Here is a 23,865-nt window from a genome sequence, read left to right as displayed (position 1 = left end):
ATTTATAAACCAAAGGCTGGGAATTATGCTTTGGATTCCCATAATTCATCAGAATAAAGCTGTCAGATACCTTTTATTATAAATTAATAGCATGTTGTGTAAAAGCTTGTTGGTGGCAGTGTTTTGTCAGTTTAGTAGTGACATCTAGTGGGCATATGTACTTACAACTAGCAGTTTTATTTTATTTCCTAGAGAGAGACCCACTGCTGCATCGGCTCTCAGTGGTATGGAAAATGTGTGAAGAAAAATGTGTTTGATCATGCAATCATTAACACCACTTAATGTTATTTAGGCATTTTAATTATAAACAAATCATACTGAGCCTAAATAGTACATTTCTATTAGTTTATAGTTTATATCTAGATTACTGGCAATGGGGTCATCTTTACCTACTTTGCTTGCCTTTCACATGCGATTTTTGTTTTTGTTATTTTTACTCTTGTACTCATACTTAATTGTGGATTTACTGGATTTCAGAATAACCACTTAAACAATCTTTATGATTCCCAGTTAAGTGGTGGGAATATATGGAATTTGATCACATATGCTTTTAAAAACCCCAGTTTTTAAATCATCTAAGAATCAAGCATTTCAGATTCTGTTTTGTATTTGGTCAGAATTCTTTAATCTTTCACAAATCTTAAAAAAAATGGACCTCTTGAATTTTGTCTTCCAATGTTAATTTAAATTAGATACAGAGAAATAAAAGACTATTCGGTGAAGCAATGGGGTGGGAAGAGTCCAATTTCTCTCACATCCTGCAGAGCAGTTACTTTTGTTTTAATGTTAATAAAGTAAAAGAGCAGTCTTCAATACTGTACTGTTTTCCACATTTAGTTTTGTCTCCATTTCCTGTGACTGCAAAATAATACATAAAAGTTGTAAAGAAACTGTGTCTGTTTTCAACAGCTTTGTTGGTTTACAAAGGTCCTGATGATAAAAAGAGAACATGAAAAGATAATTTGTGAAAATGTTCTTTCTACTGTATAATGTCAGCGGATATGGAGCTGATAAGCTCCTAAAATAAGGGTGAATAGATGCAGCTGCATTTATAGTAATAATCTTTACACACACACACACACACACACTTATTTTTCAATATACTTGGATTATATAATATACATGATGCCTGGCTTCCTCCCTAGACCTGCCTACCCTCCAGAGGTCTAGCTTCTCTCTCTTATTGAGGAAAAGGCAGCTCTGCATTTATATCCCTGCTCCTTTCCCAGCGCACATTGCTGCTAAGTCGACAACTCCCACTGGTCCCTCCACCAGAATGCCCTTATTTGGGGCTGGGACTTGCTGCCCAGTAGCCTCCCTTAGGGTATCTCTTCACTGCAGAATTACTGCAGGTGATGGGCCCCCTGGCTCTGATCACCCAGTTTGGCCTAGCCTGGCTCTGAACCGACATACTGCAAAGCCATACTTGATTTACTGTATCTTTACTGGTGGTGCACTCACTTGTGTGTTGTCACTAGGACTTCCAGGGGCATATCCCCCCGGTTCTTTATGCTGCAGTAACTGAGCCATTCTGTGATTCTCTTCCAGTGGGTTATGGGACAATTTGTCTGTCGTGAGAGCATGGGAGGTCTTGTGACAAGGCACTCGAGGACTATCAGCACTTGAGTGATTTAGCCTGTGGTCTCACTGCAAAGAGGGCAGGCAACTTCTTGCCAGCCCAAATGAAAGTTGTACCTAGATTTTAGCCCACAGCCCCAGATTGAAAGCACCACTTAAGTCAGGTGACAAGGTTTTGTGTTTGGACTGGAGTGGGGTTAGAAGCAGCAACACTTCACTGCAGTGAAAATATACCCCTAAAGGGACACTCCTGTTAAACAGCATCACAGGAATCACATAATATATGATATACATGGAAGCTGTGATATAAGATTTACCCTAAATTGCTGAATAACCAAAAATCCCCCCCAAAATCTTGAGACTATAGCGTAGCATAATCACAGAGGGGATAAATGGACTGCCGTCTAACATATGAACATTCTCTCTCTTTACAGATACTGTGGGCCTGATTGTCTTCACCTCCACACCAGTGTAAATCTGAAGTAACTCCATTTAAGTAATTCATGTAAGATTGATGTCAGCAAGAGGAGAATCGAGGCCCGTATGTTTGAGAATACCTGTTTCACGTTTTCTCAGTTTCAGAAAGTCTTTTTTTTTAAATCCATGGAAAACTTCAAAATGTATACTAGCTGTGAGAAGAAATAAACAGCAGCAAACGAGAGTTAGCAAAGGGGATGGAGTTCATGCCTATTAGTCTCTTGAAACATTTTTCAAACAAATACTTTTAGAAATTAAAATTGTAATTTTTTAAAAAGGCCTGAATATTATATAACAGAAAAAGCTCAAAAATAAACATTAGATGATAAAAGCATAGATGATATGCAAGATACACATAAATGAAGTGCCCAGATATTACAGTGCTTTGAACCGTATATATATGTGATTAATACACTTTAAAAGTTATGTTGAAAAATATTTATATCATATTCCCAACCATCTCTGGTAACTGAATCTCAAGATTTCCTTCCTTCCCTGCTATCATCCAGAAAAGCTAAACAAACATGTACATACCAAAAGGGAAAGATTCCTGCAGCAAGAAATAGCAGCTCACATATGCTGAGGACTGTCTGTCCAGAAGGCCTCACCAGAATGAGACCATACATATCAAATTACATTGTTGGTTGTGATAACTCTCACGAAGTATGGCAAGGATTAAACTCGATCTGTGTCCTTTCGGATGTCCAATCTGGCCCTCGCCTCTACCAGAACAATTTATCTCAGCTAAATCCTATCTCTCTGGCCAAGCATTCACTCTGTCAGCAGAACAACTCAGCAGTTAATGCTGTTTTCCCCCTATACCACCTAGTTATGAACTGAAGGCAGATGAAGAACACATTTTTCAAGGACAGTACAGCTTTCATTTCCAGTCAGATTCAACCCAGATTAGATAAAACCAAAGAGGAACAGTATTTATTTTAAGCTATAGTAAAGAAAATAAAATAGGTTGAACCTTTAAATATGTCACTTATTCCTGCAAAAATTCTGTGAACTAGTTCTTTCTTAAATTACAGAAAGGAAATATAATTTAAGACATTCATAAATCTTAAACCTATAATAAAGATTATAATAACTTCTGACCTATTACCTGTCTCATCATTGTCATTCTGCTCTCAAGATGGAGTCTGTCCCCTGTAACTTCCAAGAGCTGTTTACATCCCACGCTTGTGAAACTCACTCCTAGAAAGAGTAACCCATTTTCTTTCAAGCGCACTTATGATTAATTTGTGGAATGATATTCAACCAAGATGTTAGCCAATGCCTTTCCTGAGAAGTTTTAGGAAATTTCTTGACTGGTGTTAACTGTCCTCAGCATAACTTTTAATGGTTATATTTAGCCTGCAGTCCAAGTCATTAGGACATCCCATATGTTTCCCTAGAAATCCTTCTGACTAGTCAAGCAGAGATGTCATTAATATTCAAATAGCCTTGTGGCACTTACAGTTCTAGAGGTGCTTGGGTCTTCCCAAAAGAAGGCATGAGTTGAATCTGGGCATCCTCAGTTTTATGCATGGCATGTTCACAGTCCTAATATTATAAAATTAAAAATCATAAGCACCAGTACTGAAAAGATTAAAATTGGATAGAATGGCTATAATCTGTCACAGAGAGCAAAGCCACTCATGAGACTAACATACATTTTCTTCAGTCTGCATACATTTCTGAGCAGAGCTGTGACAGCATGTCACAGCAAGAGGGTTTAGAAGATGTGGTGAAAAGCACTTAAAAATAGCACCCACAAGTTATTACTCCAATGTGCTATGTGTCATGTGGTGGGTGGTTTCCACAATGAGAGAATTAGCCTCTGAGTAGCAATCATTCCTCTTGAAAATCAAAGCTCCTCAGAAGGATTCAGAGGGCCAAATTCAGAGATGATGTGTAAGTTGGTGTAAGTTAGATTCCTTTTGAACTACTTACATCCACTTACTGAAATATAAGTTACTGTAATAGAGTCTGCAGAAGTGTAATAGCTATATGGGGGAGCTGGAAGAAGGTAGTAAGGACAACCTACTTCAATTAACACATTCCTATACTCTCTCTGTTAATTTCTTTTTTGCTCTACTCCTCTCTTCTGGCCCCCTTGCCACATTAACTACATCAACTGAGATTTTCTTACCATCAGAATCAGTATGCCCAATTCATCTGCTCAATCAGGCTCAGTAGGCCAAATTTATAATTAAGCTGTAAAATAGCAGGAAATGGCTAACCTCAAATCAATTAGAGAATAGCTGTAGAAATTGGTGTGGGTTTGGTTCGGTGCGATTCATGCAAACCATTTTTCTCCTTCCAGTTTTAATCCACAGGGATCTGCATCCCTTGAATTTTCATTTCAGTCTGGGGTTCATGCTAATCCTAAAATCCTCATCCTAAAATGCCAGAACATCTGAGTTGCATCTAGTTTTCACAGACTGGCTCAGGTGTCCTTGAAACTTAACTCAGGTTAGCCAAGCTTTAGGAACCTTTCAGCAAATCTGGCTAGTGATTCAGATCTCTGGTGAAAAAGTTTCACACAACTTTATACTGAATGTTAAGTTCAGTTTGGCTAAACATCCAAATATCCAAACTAATAAAAGGAAATAATTTATTTACTGAATTATTCTGTGAAACTCATTGCCACAAGGTACTGCTGAGGACAAAAAGAACAGGAGTTCTTGTGGCACCTTAGAGACTAACAAATTTATTTGAGCATAAGCTTTTGTGGGCTACAAAGTGGGCTGTAGCCCACAAAAGCTTATGCTCAAATAAATTTGTTAGTCTCTAAGGTGCCACAAGTACTCCTGTTCTTTTAGCAGATACAGACTAACACGGCTGCTACTCTGAAACCTGTGATTACTGAGGACAAGATTCAAAAAAAGGATTACAGTACGTATTTCTATAGGTAATGAGAACATTCCTAGTTATATTAGTTATGTTAAAAAACATATTTATATGGGATATAAACCCTCATACTTTAGGCTATGTCATAACCATACAGCTAAGGGTAGCCTAGAATTCCTCCTTACCTGTAAGGAGTTAAGAAGCTCAAACAACCTGGTTGGCACCTGACCAAAAGGACTAATGGGGAAAGAAGATACTTTCAAATCTGTGGGGGGAGATAAGAGGGGGGCGCGAGGCTTTGTTTTTTGCTTTTTTTTGTTTTTCCTCAGGGTGTTCCTGAGGAAACAGAAAGGTATATCCTAGATAGGAAGCCCAAAACTGTAACTGAGGCGGGGGAGATTGGAACCAAAGTGGTGGAGATGGTGGAAAAGAAAAAAACTAGTAGCAGTTGGAGCGGCTATCAGAAGGCGCAACCTGAGACAACACCCCATCACCGGGGGCAGCTCAAGGCCCCACCTACATCCCAAGGAAAAACCCAAACACCTTATCGTCACCCCACACCAGTCAGCTGGGCGATGTTTTAAAAGTAATGAGCTGGGGCATGTGAAAGCCAACTGCCCCAAGAACCCCAACAGACTGCAGTTCATTACACCAGAGTCACACCAAAGGTCCTCAGACCCAGATGCCTCCCAGGTACCCTCAGAGCGAAGGGAAACTGTGAGTGTGGGCGGGAAGAAGGTTACAGTGTGGAGGGACACTGGAGTACAGGTGTTAGCTATCCACCAATTCTTAGTGGACCCCAAATTCATCAATCTAGAGGCCCAAGTGATGATTCAACCCTTCATGTCAAAATCTTTAAACTTACCTACAGCCGAGTTGCCTGTCCAGTACAAGGGCTGGTCAGGAATGTGGACTTTTGCAGTCTACGATGATTATCCCATTCCCATGCTGCTGGGGGAAGACTTTGCCAACCATGTGAAGCTAGCCAAGAAGGTGGGAATGGTCACCCGCAGCCAGGCTAAGCGAGCTGTCACACCTAGCTCTGTTCCTGAGCCTTCAACAAGGGCCCAGGCTGTGTTACCAGAGACCCAGACTGAGGTGGTGGAACCGGACCCAATGCCAACGTCTGCGACAGCAGTAGTGGATCCAGTCACAGAGACTCAGCCAGAGCCAGTCCCAAAACCGGAACTGGCGGAGCAACCAGCACCAGAACCATTGCCAGCACTGAGTCCAGCGCTTGCAACCCCGTCTACCGCTCCAACACCAGAGGGCACCACCAAGCCTGCACTGGCAGCAGCAGCAGATAACCCTACACAAGAGGCTCAGCCAGAGCCTGAAATACCACATAGTACACCAGCGGAGAGTGGTTCACAGTCAGCGGAAACAGCCCCATAACCTGCATCGCTTCCAGAGGGACCAATTCACAATCCAGTAAGGAACTGATGTCTCCAGCATCAAGGGAACAGTTCCAGGCCAAACAGGAAGCAGATGAAAGCCTCCAGGGAGCTTGGACGGTGGCATGGAGCAACCCACCACCTCTCAGCTCTTCTAATCGATCCCCGTTTGTTGTAGAAAAAGGACTTTTGTACAAGGAAACTCTTTCTGGTGGCACCAGGAAAACTGGGATCCTCAGAGACAGTTGGTAGTTCCAACGAAGTACCGGGAAAAGCTCGAGCTTAGCCCATGATCATCCTAGTGGCCATGCTGGGGTGAACAGGACCAAAGACCATTTGGGGAAGTCCTTCCACTGGGAGGGAATGGGCAAGGACATTTCTACCTATGTCCGGTCTTGTGAGGTGTGCCAAAGAGTGGGAAAACCCCCAGACCAGGTCAAAGCCCCTCTCCAGCCCCCCCCCCCCATAATTGAGGTCCCATTTCAGTGAGTAGCTGTGGATATTCTGGATCCTTTCCCGAAAGAGACACCCAGAGGAAAGCAGTACATACTGACTTTCATGGATTTTGCCACCCGATGGCCAGAAGCAGTAGCTCTAAGCAACACCCAGGGCTAAAAGTATGTGCCAGGCATTAAAAGCATTTTTGCCAGGGTAGGTTGGCCCTCCAACATCCTTACAGATTCGGGAACTAATTTCCTGGCAGGAACCATGACAAGCCTTTGGGAAGCTCATGGGGTGAACCACTTGGTTGCCACCCCTTACCACCATCAAACAAATGGCCTGGTGGAGAAGTTTAATGGAACTTTAGGGGCCATGATACATAAATTCGTAAATGAGCACTCCAACGATTGGGACCTAGTGTTGCAGCAGTTGCTCTTTGCCTACAGAGCTGTACCACATCCCAGTTTAGGGTTTTCACCATTTGAACTTGTGTATGGCCGCGAGGTTAAGGGGCCATTACAGTTGGTGAAGCAGCAATGGGAAGGGTTTACGCATTCTACAGGAACTAACATTCTGGACTTTGTAACCAACCTACAAACCTCTTTAGCCCATGCTAGAGAAAACCTAAAAGATACTCAGGAAGAGCAAAAGGCCTGGTATGATAAACATGGTGGAGAACGTTCCTTTAAAGTAGGGGACCAGGTCTTGTCTTGAAGGCGCTCCAGGCCCATAAAATGGAAGCATCATGGGAAGGGCCATTTACGGTCCAGGAGTGCCTGGGAGCTGTTAACTATCTCATAGCATCCACCACCTCAAACCTAAAGCCTAATGTGTACCATGTTAATTCTCTAAAGCCCTTTTATTCCAGAGAATTAAGGGTTTGTCAGTTTAGAGCTCAGGGAGGAGATGACGCTGAGTGGCCTGAAGGTGTCTACTATGAAGGAAAAAGTGACAGTGGCATGGAAGAGGTGAACGTCTCAATGACCCTCTGGCATATGCAGCATCAGCAGATCGAGGAGCTGTGCACTAGCTTCACGCTGATGTTCTCAGCCACCCCAGGACAGATCAAATGGGCATACCACTCCATTGACACAGGTAATGCTCACCCAATTAGAGCCCAACCTTATTGGGTGTCTCCTCAAGCCAAAACTACTATAGAACAGGAGATCCAGGACATACTACAGATGGGTGTAATCCGCCCCTCTAACAGTGCATGGGCATTTCCAGTGGTTCTAGTTCCCAAACCAGATGGGAAGATACGCTTTTGCATGGACTACCGTAAGCTAAATGCTGTAACTCGCCCAGACAACTATCCAATGCCACGCACAGATGAGCTATTGGAGAAACTGGGATGTGCTCAGTTCATCTCTACCTTAGAGTTAACCAAGGGGTACTGGCAAGTACCTCTGGATGAATCTGCCAAGGAAAGGTCAGCCTTCATCACCCATGTAGTGCTGTATGAATTTAATGTGCTCCCTTTCGGGCTGCGAAATGCACCCACCACTTTCCAAAAATTTGTAGATAGTCTCCTAGCAGGATTTGGAGAATTTGCAGTCGCCTACCTTGATGATGTGGCCATCTTTTCTGATTCATGGGCAAAACATCTGGAGCATCTGCAAAAAGTCTTCGAGCACATAAGGGAGGCAGGGCTAACTGATAAGGCTAAAAAGTGCCAAATAGGCCTAAACAGAGTGACTTACCTTGGACACCAGGTGAGTCAAGGAACTATCAACCCCCTACAGGCCAAAGAGGAAGCTATCCAAAAGTGGCCTGTCCCAAAGTCAAAGAAACAGGTCCAATCCTTCTTAGGCTTGGCCGGATATTACAGGCTATTTGTACCGCAATACAGCCAAATCGCCGCCCCACTGTCAGACCTAACCAAAAAGAAACAGCCAAATGCAGTTCAGTGGACTGAAGAGTGTCAGAAGGCCTTTAACCAGCTTAAAGCAACACTCATGTCTGACCCTGTGCTAAGGGCCCCAGACTTTGACAAACCTTTCCTAGTAACCACAGATGTGTCCGAGTGTGGTATGGGAGCAGTTTTAATGCAGGAAGGACCAGATCAAGAATTCCATCCTGTCGTGTTTCTCAGCAAGAAACTGTCTGAGAGGCAAAGTCACTGGTCAATCAGCGAAAAGGAATGTTACGCCATTGTATACACTCTGGAAAAGCTACGCCCATATGTTTGGGGACGGCATTTCCACTTGCAAACAGACCATGCTGTGCTGAAGTGGCTTCATACCATCAAGGACAATAACAAAAAACTTCTTCGGTGGAGTTTAGCTCTCCAAGATTTTGATTTCGACATACAACACATTTCAGGAGCTTCTAACAAAGTGGCTGATACACTCTCCCGTGAAAGTTTCCCAGAATCAACTTGTTAAAATCGTCCTTGAAATGCGGAAAATATTGTTAGTTTTTATAGAATCAGTGGTATATCTAGAGGTGCATGTTTCTTATTAACTCTGTTTTCTCCTAGAGCTCCAGGAAGAAATCACAGCCAGTGTGGTACAGGCTGTCCAGCACCGTCTGTGATTTGGGGGGAGAGGGGGTTGTCATAATCATACAGCTAAGGGTAGCCTAGAAATCCTCCTTACCTGTAAGGGGTTAAGAAGCTCAAATAACCTGGTTGGCACCTGACCAAAAGGACCAATGGGGAAAGAAGATACTTTGAAATCTTGGGATGGGGGGGAAGGCTTTGTTTTGTGTGTGTTCTCTTGGGAAGTAGAAAAGCATCAGGTCAGACAACTCCTTCTCCTATAAACCATCCTAAAAGTCTCTCATATTACAAAAATTGTAAGTAAAAGCCAGGCAAGGGGTGTTAGATTATCTTTTGTTCTGCTGGTGAATTTTTCCTTTACTGGAGGGAGGTTTATTCCTGTTTTTTGTAACTTTGAAACTAAGCCTAGAGGAAGTTCTGCTGTGTTTTTGAATCTTTTGTTACCCTGTAAAGTTATTTTCCATCCTGATTTTACAGAGGTGATTCTTACCTTTTTTTTTTTTAACATAAAATCCTTCTTTTAAGAACCTGACTGATTTCTCTATTGTCCTAAGACCCAGGGGTTTGGGTCTGTGATCACTTTGTAACCAATTGGTTAGGATATTATTCTCAAGCCTGCCCAGGAAAGGGGGTGTAAGGGCTTGGGGGGATATTTTGGGGGAATAGGAACTCCAAGTGGTTCTTTCCCTGATTCTTTGTTAAATCACTTGGTGGTGGCAGCATACTGTCCAAGGGCAAAGAATTTGTGCCTTGGGGAAGTTTTAACCTACGCTGGTAGAAATAAGCTTAGGGGGTCTTTCATGCGGGTCCCCACGTCTGTACCCTAGAGTTCAGAGTGGGGAGGGAACCCTGACAGGCTATAAGCCAATCACTAACAAAATAAGTGTTTAGAGGAAGTTTCCCCTATGGGCAGGTTATTCAACAGTTTTCTCTTATGGGTTTCTGGCAATATTAATCTGAAACATCGGGCTCTCACGATTGTTAGATGACACTGTACTAGGTGGATTACTGATCAGATAAGGTGTAGAAATTCCTATGTTCCTAAATGTGTATCTAACAGCTTTAAAAATATATATATACACCAACCCCCATGCTCTAGTAATCAAGATGGAAATGTTTCATGATCAGGCTTTCTTATGACATTGAGATTTTCAGTATTTTCTGGTGCTAATCAGGTTGGAAATATAGTACTGCAAAAAATGGTCTTACAGGGAAATAGCAGACAGGACACTGGACTGAAGACTGTTGCCAGATCTGCCAATGATTTAGGACCACCTTTTCAACTCTGAGCACTCCAGTTTTTGAGTGCCCAATTTCAGACACCTGAACGAGATCACCAGAGTTCCTGACCACCCAGAACTTCAGCTCCAGTCAATTGGAGCCGTGAGTGCTCAGCAACACTGAGAATTAGGTTATTTAGTTGCTTGATTTTAGGCAACTGTGATTTTTGGCCTTTGTGTTTAAAGTGAGGCACACACAGCTACAGGCTGCTTTTGCAAATCTGGCCTGAGAAACCTGACATATACTTCTTGTCTACTCAGGTCTCAATTGGTCAATCTATAAAGCAGGTCATGAACATGTATGATTTTCACAAAATATTTTGAGATCTGCATATAAAAAGGAGTAAAATACCATACTAGATCAGTACTAGCACTGGTCAGAAAATGGGAATTATTTTCTGTGAAAATTACTTCTATGAATTTTTTTCTGTGAATATTTTCTGAAAAAAATATCCTTTTTTCATTAAAATAATTTTGAATTTTGAAACGTTTAAACTAGCTCCAGTGTGTACCTGTCCTGGCCTCAACCAGGAAATGCTGTAGTGCATGTAAATATAAGAAAATTAAGACAAATTATTATTAACTTATTATAAATAACCTCAAAATACCTTTTGGTTTAAGCCTGGTTTGAGTTTTGGGTAATGTTCTGCTGCCTGGTTTGTTCAGTGCCTTCACCTCTGCTCCTTATAGTGGTTTTTCCCCTCAGTTCTTAGTGGACTTGGAAATGCAATTGTAGATGAGAATAAAACTAACCAACTTGGCTCTCACTATTAAGTTAAATAGCTTGCCAGCAGAATTAAATCATCTTCTCTGCCACACAACAATAGCTATGAAATCCCCTTGGAGTCAGAGAGAGCTGAGGGTTCACAGCACCTTGCAGCATTGAGCCCTCCTTGAACAGTAACTTGAAGTAATTAGGGTCAAATCCTAAGCTCCAAAACTCCAAATGAAGTGAATGGTCTTGTCTATGCTGACCTTCTTCCCCCAGCCCTTCAATAAAAAAGAAATTTTCCACCATTATCACTAATGGTGAGACTCTACTGATGGTTGAAACAGCAGCAGCTGTTTGCAGACAAGGCACAGGAGCTCCGAGTACATAGTCATCTGCCCATGCCCTGGGCAGGGCTGGATAATTCATTGATATGAATGCTGGTGGCTGTGGGAGCCTTGTCTATACCTCAGGAATCAGAGCCCAGCAATACTTTGCACTTCCTAATATCTTTTAATTGAAGCTCTCAAAAGTGCTATACAACACGAAGAAAGCCTCAACAGTACACCCTAGTGAGGCAGTTAAAGATACTAAGGAATGCCTCACCCACAAATGGGTGGAACACTACAACTGTTTAATCTGGCCAAATATAGTATAAAATGTATGTTTTATGGAAAGATTTTATAAAACTCAAGGCTAAGAAAGGGGCCAAATTCTGCCATCTTTCCTCACACTGAGTAGCGCTGTCTGTTTAATCCACATGGAAAAAATATTCACTGGGTAATTTCAAATACTGAATACATTCAAGGAAGTCACAAACTGTTTGTGGACTTGAGAGCTTGATTTTCTAATCCATCTGGACACACTCACACAGAGTGAAGTTGCGGGTGCACGGCGAGCCTACTTCAGTACCCTGATTCAGTCTGCCTAGCCACGTTGTAAATTAGGGTTGCACAGGGAGAGCAAATTATTTCCTGCATATTATTCACTGAGCTCTATTCAGTACTAACTTGAGGCCAGTTCTGCCACTCTTTTTGAGTATGACTGCACTGGAGCATGGTACTATTCCAGATGAGTAAGGATGACAGAATTGAGCCCATAGAAGGAATGGCGACATCACTAGCCATTAAAAAAGCTTCACTAACCAAGATCTAGTGCAACTCTTGCTCATTTGGTAAGCATTTATTCACATGACTAGCCTCACTGACGTCAATGAGAAGTTCTAGTCCTAAAGTCTATCTCACCTACAATTCACAGTACAAGAGAGCCTGAGAACTACTTTCCTATAGAAGAAAATGTGGGGTTTGATCCTATAAACAGTTGCCACTAATAATAAAAATAATGCTTTAACTGCTCATTTAAACTAGAAAGAAGAGAAGACTTGATTTCACAATAGTGGGGATGAAAGTCAACATACCAGTTTTATCAGAGGGTAAAGAAAATATAAGAAATCGGGAGCCAGCCTAATTATCAAAGTTCAGAGGTTCAGTGAGGAAAGGCCAAAAAGTTCACATGCTTAGCATAAACTATCTTCAAATTTCAAATCTGCTCGTATAGGGCCAAATTCTAACCTATATTCATGTAAAAACCCAACTGAATTCAATAGGAACTTTGCCTGAGTAAGCAGAGTGAAATCTGAGTGAGAACTGCATGAAATCTGTTCAAGGAAAGAAAAGTCCAAAAATATTTTTTTTTCTTGGTATTTAGAACCTTTCCATTACCAGCTGGAGACAGGAAGTACAACATTATGCAAAAATAAAAATTAATTAAGAAAACTAAAAACAGCAGCTAAATTAAATATGAACCTCAAAAAGGGCTTGGTTTAAGTTTGTGTGTAAAGGTTCATGTTCAACTTGGTTCTTATTTTATCCAAACCAATTTGCTCCTCTCTAATTAAAATAATCTATATTTAAAAAAGATTTACCAGAGCATAAGGAAGAGGATTTAAATCACATCAACAATGGAATTTGGTAACAATTATACCATATGCAGCATACAGTTTTCAATGCTTCAGAATAGCACATCAGAAAAGAAAACTCTTTGATTTAGCACACACTTAATCCTTAGCATGTATATCAGAACCTATTGAACACACCATATGAACATTAATCAATCTTTAAAACAACCCTATGTGGTAAGTAAGTATTAATCCCATTTTAGAAATGGGTACATTGTGGCAGAGAATGGGGACATTAAGACAGAATGGGGACATTAAGTGACTTGCCTAAGGTCATACAGCAAGTCAGTTGCAGAACGGGGACTAGAACTCAGGAGTTCCTAACTTCCAGACTTGGGCTCACTCTTCTATACTACACTGCTTTCCTGAATATATAAAAGGATTTAAAAATTGCCAGTACAGAATGCATTTAAACATAGTTTGAGAGAAGAAAAATTAAGGGGGAAGGCTTTATCTTGTATCATAAAATATGAAAAGTCAGTAACTAGCACCTCCACATTACCACACTTACTCAAGAGAGATTTGTTGGAAAGAAACAAAAGAATTTGATCCCATAAATGGTAGCAACATGATAACAAAGAAGTCCAACAAATGCAACGACTAATGTGAATAGACACTGATGGTGAGAACAACAACTTAAACTAAGAGCAAGACATTATTTACCTAAGCCTTCCCATCAGATCATGGATCTGAACTGAGAATCGGAAACAATACCTTATCTCTGTCTCAAACACAGATGGTATGTAACCGCCTTGGGGGTTTCCAAAATCCCTCCAACCATCCCCTGTACTATGGAATAGCAAGAGCAAAACTGATCAGAAAAAGGTGGGTTTGATCCCTCAGAAAATTTCTAGCTCTTTGTCAAAAATTCAAAACCTGAAAACATTGGGTGTTCAGCCAAAAACTTCAGTTTGGGGTTTTCAGAGTAAAAACCCTCTTTTGTTTGTTTGTTTTGTTTTTGTTTTTCTGGAAAACAGACACTTTCTGTAAAAAAAAATTATCTAACTGAAAACCTAATTTTCAGTTGGAAAAAGTTTACCTATGCACCAATTTCACTGCACTCGGGGCTCTCCATATACATAGAGGACAAAGGAGGATTTGGGGCTTTTTGAAAGAATTGCTGCCTTCTGTCAGACACACATGGTGTATCATGTACAGGAGAGCAAAATCAGAGTCCAGTGATCTTTGTATTACTAAACAACAGGATAGCATCACATATAAAATGCACACATATCATTCAAGTCTAACTCCACTACGCTGCCTAGTGGTACTCATAAAAACCTGGCAACACCTTCTTGGGTTATAAAGTGTTCAGGTGTTACTGAGAGAAGCAATGAAGTTCTAATCCTCTTCAGGAAAATGTGGAAAAGATGTTTGACCATCTGTATAAATCTGGCACATCTTCCTTGAGCTATGAAAGAGAAAAAGCTTTCTTCAGCTTCATTCCTGAGCCTTATTTTCTTACAGGGGGCACCCCAGAAGATTTTTGTAGGTCCCTTCCTCTCACTTTGTAAAAAGAATGAGTTGTCTGGGGCTATCAGACTGCTGCTGTTGGAAAACATGCACAATAAAGGCTCTAAGTTTTCAGCCAGTTGTTTTTCAAGTGCAATTCTCAAACCACAGGATATCAGAACTTAAAAATGAGAGTGGATTTGATCCTTTGGGACATGATCTAGCCAAGCACTTAAGCATGTCCTTAACTTTAAGGGGATTACTCACGTATTGAAAGCTGGGAGAACACTATCTCATTTACTTCATTTGTCTCAACTATATTGTTCACTTGCAAATTCTGCTACTTATATATGGCCAAATTTTACTTGATCAAATTGAAAGAAAGAGCTTCTATCCTGAAAAAGGATGATAAAAATGATCAGCTGTTGAATTTAAATTTGCAGAAGAGAAGACTATCTGAGACACATGGAGAGTTTTGAGTTCCTGAGGAGCAGCAGCAGTATCAGAAGCGCATATCCCACACAATTGAGTTCTTGAGATTGCAGAGATTAAGCATTGTGAACCTCAGTCCTTCCACATATCTATTTCTCCGAGTTGAGATTTGAACATTAGCACTTCAGTCCTAGCTTGTGAAGGAAAGTATCTGAAATGGACCTTCCAAAGGACTCCGCTGTAGATAGGAGGCCTGTCAAGGTTCCTCCCCCACTCTGAACTCTAGGGTACAGATGTGGGGACCTGCATGAAAAACCTCCTAAGCTTATCTTTACCAGCTTAGGTCAAAACTTCCCCAAGGTACAAAATATTCCACCCGTTGTCCTTGGATTGGCCGCTACCACCACCAAACTAATACTGGTTACTGGGGAAGAGCTGTTTGGACGCGTCTTTCCCCCCAAAATACTTCCCAAAACCTTGCACCCCACTTCCTGCACAAGGTTTGGTAAAAAGCCTCACCAATTTGCCTAGGTGACTACAGACCCAGACCCTTGGATCTTAAGAACAATGAACAATCCTCCCAATACTTGCACCCCCCCTTTCCTGGGAAATGTTGGATAAAAAGCCTCACCAATTTGCATAGGTGACCACAGAACCAAACCCTTGGATCTGAGAACAATGAAAAAGCATTCAGTTTCTTACAAGAAGACTTTTAATAAAAATAGAAGTAAATAGAAATAAAGAAATCCCCCCTGTAAAATCAGGATGGTAGATATCTTACAGGGTAATTAGATTCAACAACATAGAGAACCCCTCTAGGCAAAACCTTAAGTTACAAAAAAGATACACAGACAGAAATAGTTATTCTATTCAGCACAATTCTTTTCTCAGCCATTTAAAGAAATCATAATCTAACACATACCTAGCTAGATTACTTACTAAAAGTTCTAAGACTCCATTCCTGGTCTATCCCCGGCAGAAACCGCATACAGACAGACACACAGACCCTTTGTTTCTCTCCCTCCTCCCAGCTTTTGAAAGTATCTTGTCTCCTCATTGGTCATTTTGGTCAGGTGCCAGCGAGGTTACCTTTAGCTTCTTAACCCTTTACAGGTGAGCGAGGAGCTTTCCCCTGGCCAGGAGGGATTTCAAAGGGGTTTACCCTTCCCTTTTTATTTATGACAAGGCCACTTTTTATTATTTTATTCTTTTAATTCATTCCATAAATTCAAACTGACATTTGTTGATCTGTTATCATAGACAGACATAACCCCAGAAATCTTGAAAGCAACTTGGTGAACAATAACTTTGAGAACATGTCATGGGAGTGTCCTGGAGCGCAGGCTCTGAGAGTGCCGGCTGTTCTGTATGCATTTACATTTAGTCTTTTTGCTTGACTTGTGATCTCAAATTTTGGAAGCTGATGCACAATAAACCAAAGCAGCTGGAGAAAGCTCTTCCTGGATTATACCCAAGTGGAGCAGTTGCATGTAGGATTTCAGCAGCTTCCAAGGAAGAAGTTCAAAGACATCAAGGCGTGTGACAACTCTGGCAAGCTGCTGAAGTCTCATTAATGGAAAATTATTCTGAATTATTATTATTATCATTATTCCGAACTGTAGGAAGAAGTAGGACACACACACACACACAACACAGTTTACTCCAGTGGGATCTTCATATGATCCCGCCTTAAATAAATAAATAACTGATTTTAAAAAAAAATCCCCCTGCTTCTTAGCTTATTCTGTTCATAGTTATAAAACCTCATCACAAAGACTTTAAAAATAATTCCAAAAGTCAATAAGCCAGATCTTCAGCTGGTATAAACTGGCATAGCTTCATTGTCGTCAACATGGAGCTATGCCAACTGACACCAGCTGAGACTCTGGCCCAATAAGTATTAAACAGGAGTGTTCTTCCCAGAAAATGACATTGGAAATTGTATAGACACAGGGCCAAATTCTGCTTTCAGTTATACCACTTAAAATCCAAATAAATTCCACTGAAGTCAATGGATTTGCTGTGATTTACACCAAGGTAATGGGCAGCATTTGTCCCATATTCTTTTTTCTTACCGATACTCATCATTAATAAAATGTACCTTATGGCTACATATGCCACAGGTTAGATAGCTAATAAATCATGCTAAAATAGGAACAATACAAGGGATTCCTGCAGCACTAATGAATTCAGGGGGCACAATCCCTAGATGGTGTAAATCAATGGAGCAGCATTGAAGTTGATGGAGCTTGTGCCAACTTACTTCCACTGAAAATCTGGCTCTCATTCAAAATAGGGTTAAACTGATAAGGCAAAAAGATCTAGTGATCTTTGTGGTGAAAATAACAATGCAGTTAGCAATTCTATAGCCCTCTTCACCTTCAATGAGTTTTATGAACATTAATTATTCTTCTCAGAATCCCTGAGGTAGCCAAACGCTCAGTCACACTTGTAGTGATATCTTAACTTTTATTGTAGGAGAAAGACTATATCAGGTCTAAACCTCAAAAGGTATTTGTTTGTTTTGTCCCTAAATGTCAATTACTCAATTGTTTTCTCTTTTAACTTACACCTCCATGCCTTGTGACTCAACCAAACTACCTGATCTGCCCTAGAGGTGTAACCTCTAGGGTCAGGGGGATTAATGCTTCTTTTGTGGGTCTGTGTGGGAAAGCTTGCGCTCTCAGTGTGTGTACTCTGTCTGAGCGGAGGATAACAAGAGGACTATATCATTCCATGGGTCAGATTGTGTCTCGGGGACACAGACCATGGTTAGGGCAATACAGCGCTGAGCCATTATAGTAGCATCCCAGGGAAAGAATACCCTTCTCCTTCCTTGCTCCAGGTTTTGTAAAGGGACTGCTCAGTGCAACAAAAATAAGTGTACTTACAGGACAGCAGTCTAGGAACTTGCTGCTTTATTTAACTTCATCATGATAGAGCGGTGGTGGTGGGGAACAGGAAGTAAAGGAGGAATAGAGCGTGGCTCCATCCCATAATGCTTGCCATAATTCCATGATGACCACTTTACTATCATAGAGGTTGGAAATAATTTGTGAATGGCCTCTTTCAGCAAATTACTACGCCCTCCATGCCATCTCAGCTCCACCGTCCCGCGCACTGTGAAGGACAGTAAGGTTGTTAACCTATCACCTTTCCTGAGCACTAAATTTACAAGAGAAAGAAAAATTCAGCTCTTACTGTTATTCTTTTTGGATGTGATTCACCAGTGCAGAGGGTCTGCACGAGGCCTGTGCAAATCTTAAGTCCCCCTTAAGTTCCCAAAATGGTGCTCACGTGGTACTTAACTGTTGTACAGGCCTACTCTATGGGGTGAATTTCACTCGTTAGAAATCTCTGTCCCATTTATTTCTGTAATGTTGCGAGTATTTTCTTACTCTTTTTATAACAGCTAAGCTGTAATAACCAGAGTTAAGGAAGATCAGGTTTCTTTAAATGAAATGTCATATGCTTGCAAGACATCATATTCATATGGAAAACAGTATGTAGGACAGAAAGACCACTGGAATAAAACGACATGAATAAGCTGTTAAAATGCAAATCCAGAGTTTGCTTTTGTACAACTTCCATAGGAAACAAAATAGTAATTATAATTTCAATTGGCCATAACCAAAAAAACACATGTACTGTACAATTTTATTGTGCACTACTAGATTAATGAGTAAATCATTAGAGAATGCATTGATGGAACTGAATATATTCATAAAGAGCAGTTAGCAGATTCATCATTTAATAAAAATAATTAACCTTATATTTTCCAGTTTTTATTCACTTAGGAAAATGTTTTACTGGCTCAGGATTAAAAATATGAATATTCAGCCTGTATGGTCATGTTGCCATTCTACAAAAAATAAGCATTATTAATAATAATTTTCATTCCTAAGGTTCACTGTATCATTCTAGGAGCCTCAGAATAAAAACACTAGCATCATTGAAATGTACCAGTAACAAACTACAGCACAAAATAACTAAAGCTAAAATCAGAAAGTGCCATGCCAAATATTATTTCCCATCAAAAATATTTAGACCTCTTAAATAATAATTATAGTACCTAGCTCTTTTATTGTGCTTTTCATCCATAGATATCAAAATACTTTAGACGAGAGTAAATATCAATTTACTGATGAGGAAACTAAGACACAGGTAGGTCCAAGGTCACCCAGAAATCCAGTGGTAGAGCCAGGAACAGAACCTGGTCCAGTTCTCTATGCACTAGGCACCGCTGCTTCCTCAATCCCAAAATATTCCAAATCTATCGTCTCTTCTCCATTTCCAGGGCTGGAGAACCAAAGCTACAAGACTGTATCTGTCCCAACCTCAGAAGCTCTGGTGATCGAAAGCCCTAGTCTATGTGACCTCACCTGGTGAGATGGAACTAAGGGTGTGTGATGGGGTGTACAAACTCCACACTAGGCAACAAGGGGTTAAGGGATAATTTTGGGCTCAGCCCTGCCCCATCCTCCTACACCCGCCGCAAATGCTCCATCTGCTGGAGAAATTAAAAGGCAGGGATTTAGCTTACATGGATGGCAGAGCTAGAGGTGAGTGGATGTGCAGCCTACAGTTCCAGTAGTGCAATGGGAAGCCCCAAGACTCTGATACAGTTGCCCAAAGGGGTCTTCCCTAAGGGAAGGGAGGACCTACTCTAGAGAGGGAAGTATCCTGTGGGCCTTGGACATTGGTAACATCCTCTTACTTATTCTGGTTTGGTTTTCCCCACCAAGGGAAAGCCTTGGACTAAGCTGACCCGGGGGAAGGGGAGATGAACCCCCTGTTCAAAGCAGGACCAACACCAACTAAATCATCCCAGCCAGGACTCTGTCAAGCCGGGCCTTAAAACCTCTAACGATGGAGATTCCACCGCCTCCCTAGGTAACCCATTCTGGTGCTTCACCACCCTCCTAGTGAAATAGTTTTTCCTAATATCCAACCTGGACCTCCCCCACTGCAACTTGAGACTTGCTCCTTGTTCCGTCATCTGCCACCACTGAGAACAGCCGAGCTCCATCCTCTTTGGAACCCCACTTCAGGCAGTTGAAGGCTGCTATCAAATCCCCCCTCACTCTTCTGCAGACTAAATAAGCCCAGTTCCCTCAGCCTCTCCTCATAAATCATGTGCCCCAGCCACCTAATCATTTTTGTTGCCCTCCGTTGGACTCTCTCCAGTTTGCCCACATCCTTTCTGTAGTGGGGACCCCAAAACTGGATGCAACACTCCAGATGTGGACTCACCAGTGCCAAATAGAGGGGAATAATCACTTCCCTCGATCTGCTGGCAATGCTCAGACTAATGCACCCAATATGCCGTTAGCCTTCTTGGCAACAAGGGCACACTGTTGACTCATATCCAGTTTCTCATCCACTGTCACCCCCAGGTCCTTTTCTGCAGAACTGTTGCTTAGCTAGTTGGTCCCCAGCCTGTAGCAGTGCATGGGATTCTTCCGTCCTAAGTGCAGGACTCTGCACTTGTCCTTGTTGAACCTCATCAGATTTCTTTTGGCCCAATCCTCCAATTTGTTTAGGTCACTCTGGACCTTATCTCTACCCTCCAGCATATCTACCACTCTCCCCAGCTTAGTGTTATCCACAAACTTGCTGAGGGTGCAATCCATCCAGTCATCCAGATCATTAATGAAAATGTTGCACAAAACCAGCCCCAGGACTGACCTCTGGGGCACTCTGCTTGATACTGGCTGCCAATTGACATCAAGCCATTGATCACTACCATTAAGCCCTACAATCTAGCCAGCTTTCTATCCCCCTTATCGTCCATTCATCCATTCCATACTTTATAAACTTGCTGGCAAGAATACTGTGGGAGACCATATCAAACGCTTTGCTAAAGTCCAGATATATCACATCCACCACTTCCCCATATCCAAAGAACCGGTTATCTTTTCATAGAAGGCAATCAGGTTGGTCAGGCATGACTTGCCCTTGGTGAATCCATGTTGACTGTTCCTGATCACCTTCCTCTCCTCTAAGTGCTTCAAAATGGATTCCCTGAGGACCTGCTCCATGATTTTTCTGGGAACTAAGGTGAGGCTGACCAGTCTGTAGTTCCCTGGGTTCTCTTTCTTCCTTTTTTTAAAAGATGGGCACTGTATTTGCCTTTTTCCAATCATCCAGGCCCTCCCTTGATCACCACAAAGATAATTTCAAAGATAATGGCCAAAGGCTGTTCAGTCACATCAGTCAACTCCCTCAGCACCCTCAGATGCATTAGATCCGGACCCATGGACTTGTGTATGTCCAGCTTTTCTAAATAGTCCTTCACTTGCTCTTTCACCACTGAGGGCTGTTCACCTCCTCCCCATGCTGTGCTGCCCAGTGCAGCAGTCTAAGAGTTGACCTTGTATGTGAAGACGGAGGCAAAAAAGTGATTGAGTACTTCAGCTTTTTCCACATCATCTGTCACTAGGTTGCCTCCCCCATTCAGTAAGGGTCCCACGCTTTCCCTGACCACCTTCTTGTTGCTAACATACCTGTAGAAATCCTTCTTGTTACCCTTCACATCCCTTGCAAGCTGCAACTCCAATTGTGCTTTGGCCTTCCTGATTACACCGCTGCATGCTGGAGCAATATTTTTATACTCCTCCCTAGTCATCTGTCCAGGTTTCCACCTCATCCACATAATCATTCAACATCTGTCTTTGAGCAATGAAACTTTCCAACAGGAATTAAACTAAGCCAAACATGCTCTGATTGACCCTTCTTGTCAAGTGTATACCTGCCACATCCCATAGATTTATTATTAATACTCCTGGGGGAATTCTGCACCACTGCACAATACAGAATTTTGCAGAAATTAATGGTGTGCATGCAGAATTTCCTCCTGCCCCACAATGGGCTGCAATGCTGCTGGCTGCCACTAGGGGCACCTGGACTCTACAGAGCCCAGCTCACACACAGATACTGCCAGGGGGCGGGAGAGGGAGCTAGAGGGTTCCTGACAGATGCAGTTCCCAGGACGCGTGAGGAAAGGACATGGTGGCACGCAGGAAACTCCATACAAACCTGGACCCAGCATCAGGCTTTCTCCCTCTGGATCCCTGGGCTCTGAAGGGTGGGGGGCCCACAGCTGGGCTCTTGGGGAAAGAGAGGGGCAGGTGTCTAGGCTAGGGGGGACCTAGGTGGCTAGGCTCTGGGGAGGGGAAGGGGCTGAGAAACAGAAGCTGGGTTGTCATAGGGGTTTCTTTAACTCTCTACTCCTGGGTGAAATTTTGTGTGTATATTGTTACAGACCTACTTGCTAAAAGGTATTTTGAAATAAATTGCCAAAATAATTGAAACTGGCATTATTATGTAGTGTTATTTTGCCAAATAAAATTTGCAGAATTTTAAAATTGTACATAGAATTTTAAATTTTTTGGCACAGAATTCCCCCAGGAGTATATTATGCACCAAACAGATTTTCTGTATGCAAAGTTTTGGTAAGCAATGCTTAAAGCCCTAGGAATGCCCTGCACTAGTTTTTCTTTTAGACATCCTGCTTATGCTGTATTGGGGCTGGAGTAGGAGCTATAGAGCACTTGACAAAGACAATTAAAACCTGTGATGTGCTATGACCACAGCTTGCTACACTAATCATAATCATCTCACGGTTACCCTGTTTCCCCTGTCTGGTTCTTTTATGCACCTGTTGTCTCTAATACTTTGATTGTAAGATCTAAGTGTGACCAGCATTTCATTACATACGTGTACAGTGCCTATCACAATGGGGCGTGGGCCCTGGCCGTGGCTGGGGCATCCAGGCACTACTGTAACACAGATATCCTACAATGTGGAATAGTAATTAAACAGCAGAATCCTATAGTGCTTATAGAAGTAGCAGGCAAAAAAAATTAAGACACCTCACATTCTTATTGATGCAAAGAACCCTAGAAGAAGTGCAAAACTTCAGGTCCATCAATGGTGGCAGCATCAGGTTCACCTATCTTTTATCTCCTGCGAGAAGAGCTCTGCCACCCACAGCATTCTAGTGGTATAAGAAATATCCAAGGGTAGACATACTGTTGTGGAAAAAATATAGCTCAGGGGGACAATCTTTCAAACTTCACCATCCTGCAGCTTAAGACGCTTCAGCTGCAGAAAGCCCGTATTCTGGCCCCTGGGCTTATGATAATGGATTTCCCTTCCACAGCTGCACACCACATACCACCCTAATACTCCATCTTTGCCTGGGTGGAATGGATTTCACCTAGTCTGTGTGGAAAAGGGCCTTTTGCTTTCGTAAGAAACAAAAGGAGTCAAAAGTGAAAAATGTTTTTTCTTTTGTTCCTAAATACCCAAATACCCCATCTGAAAATCTCTCCTTATTCCCAACTATAGTCGATATTGCAGACGTAGAGATAGATAATGAGCATCAGAAACCTTGGAACTTTAAAAGACATTGAAGGTCACTGGGATCTGATTGCCCTCCTGTTTTTTTAACAGTTCAGACTAAACTTGGCAAATATTGTGACTAGCTTCTGTTTGGTTTGTTTCAAAAGAAGATAGAAATGAAACAAGAATAAAAGGATCAAGTAGTTCAGTCTTTGTGTGGTAAGTGCATTGGACTCAGTTGTGAAGGAAAGAAATATCACTGAAGCAATGAAGTTTAATTATCAAAATGCAGTATGGGTTCTGACAAGTTGCTTCTTCTCCCTTTAAAATAGACTCAACTATTTAAACGTACAGCTATGTTGATATGACATGACAACGTTACCAATATTTTTACATAACAATCATTTGAAAATAAGAACAAAAGCAAGAAAAACTTTGATGTAGGGGGGAAAGGAGCTGTG

The 23,865-nt window shown here is 41.7% G+C and overlaps 3 long non-coding RNA genes across 4 annotated transcripts in view; 1 reads left to right on the top strand and 2 right to left on the bottom strand.

The window, feature by feature from the left end:
* LOC125625141 (uncharacterized) overlaps positions 1 to 2,590 on the top strand; it is a 102,207-nt gene extending 99,617 nt beyond the window's left edge. Inside the window, exon 3 of the long non-coding RNA XR_007353469.2 lies at positions 2,013 to 2,590. This is a non-coding gene — a long non-coding RNA (uncharacterized LOC125625141). The remainder of the gene's footprint in view (positions 1 to 2,012) is intronic.
* The window catches only part of LOC125625138 (uncharacterized), a 39,906-nt gene extending 37,067 nt beyond the window's left edge, over positions 1 to 2,839 (bottom strand). Inside the window, exon 1 of the long non-coding RNA XR_007353468.2 lies at positions 2,590 to 2,839. This is a non-coding gene — a long non-coding RNA (uncharacterized LOC125625138). The remainder of the gene's footprint in view (positions 1 to 2,589) is intronic.
* Positions 1 to 3,789, bottom strand: part of LOC125625133 (uncharacterized) — a 197,653-nt gene extending 193,864 nt beyond the window's left edge. The window contains exons 1-2 of one of the 2 annotated variants that reach the window (XR_012665665.1): positions 3,714 to 3,789; positions 3,518 to 3,603 (exon numbers count right to left, since the gene is read on the bottom strand). This is a non-coding gene — a long non-coding RNA (uncharacterized LOC125625133). The other variant, XR_007353465.2, reaches the window with a different exon arrangement.
* Between the last annotated feature and the right edge of the window lie 20,076 nt (positions 3,790 to 23,865).

Source organism: Caretta caretta, chromosome 1 (genome assembly GCF_965140235.1).
Source record: "Caretta caretta isolate rCarCar2 chromosome 1, rCarCar1.hap1, whole genome shotgun sequence".
Classification (NCBI taxonomy): domain Eukaryota; kingdom Metazoa; phylum Chordata; order Testudines; family Cheloniidae; genus Caretta; species Caretta caretta.
Note: the sequence above shows the minus strand (reverse complement) of the source record. Positions and strands in the feature narration are given on the sequence as shown.